This window comes from Myotis davidii, unplaced genomic scaffold, assembly GCF_000327345.1.
Source record: "Myotis davidii unplaced genomic scaffold, ASM32734v1 scaffold440, whole genome shotgun sequence".
NCBI lineage: Eukaryota > Metazoa > Chordata > Mammalia > Chiroptera > Vespertilionidae > Myotis > Myotis davidii.
Genome location: NW_006293698.1, coordinates 406,027 through 407,374, shown reverse-complemented (window position 1 = coordinate 407,374; position 1,348 = coordinate 406,027).

Sequence of the window (1,348 nt, the reverse complement as noted above, 5' to 3'; positions counted from 1 at the left end):
CTTCATTTTATGGATTCTAGAATATTTGCTAATTTCTGCTGCTACATGAAAAGAAGATGTTATAATCAATGTGATGGAGGAGCATGATGTCTTTTAGAATAGAGAAGCAATCAAGGATGGAGAGTTGCGATACTCCAGAGGGAGGAGAGAGAAGTTATATTGCTGGCTCTAGCAGCTGGAAGAAAATGGCTTCTAATGATCTTTAACAAATATAGAGGGGAAAAAAAACACATCCAGAGGGAGGAGAGAGAAGTTATATTGCTGGCCCTAGCAGCTGGAAGAAAATGGCTTCTACTGATCTTTAACAAGTATAGAGGAAAAAAACTGGCAGATCAATAGTCACTTACCAGGTTCCAGTAAAAGTGTTGATTTATTCCAGCAATGAAATCTCACCTGGTACAGGCAGATCAATAGTCACTTACCAGGTTCCAGTAAATGTGTTGATTTGTTCCAGCAATGAAATCTCACCTGGTACAATAACTACCTATAATAATAATAAAAGCGTAATATGCTCATTAGATCAGACATCCTTCTGGACGTCCTTCTGGATCACCTTCCAGGCAAAGCTGGGGCTGCAAGGGAAGCCTGGGTTGCGGGTGCCTGCCAGCAGCCAGAAGGAAGCCAATGCATAATATGCTCATTAGATCAGACATCCTTCTGGACGTCCTTCTGGATCACCTTCCAGGCAAAGCTGGGGCTGCAAGGGAAGCCTGGGTCCCGGGTGCCTGCCAGCAGCCAGAAGGAAGCCCTGTTTGGAAAAGTTGTTTGGGTATCTTCACATTTTTTAATGATGGCACCAATCTCTGTGATTCCTCCAGTAGTTAAGAAGTTCTGGTTTGCTCTAACATAATATTTCTCTTCATAGATTAGGGGATATATGTGGCCATTCTGCAAGTTACTAAGTATGCCTATCCTTGTTAGGCATTCTGCACTGGGCATACAATCACAGAGAGGATTCATGGCCCCCTGTGAGAAGGGCTTAAGACAAAACTCCATTCATATTGTAATCTCTCTAAGTCCTTACTTGACTGCGGACCGCAGTAGTGTTTGAAGTCACCAGTAATTGTCAGTACAAAGCACTATATCCAGCAATACCCAAAATGTCTGATTATTTCCCCTTTTCTAATGCATAGTCACCCAAGTAAATGGTCATATATTCCTTTGCAAGTCTGGGGAGATATACAGTAAACAGCTTTTGGCTATTTGCCAGGATCTTTCCTCAAGTGGTGCCATCATTCCCTTCTTTCAAGAGACTATGACCTAGCTCAAGGGACTGTGAACTAGCTCAAGTCTGGGGTTGTTTCTGGGGCAGTAATTCATTATGGTGGTGATTCAAGTCAAATTTCTG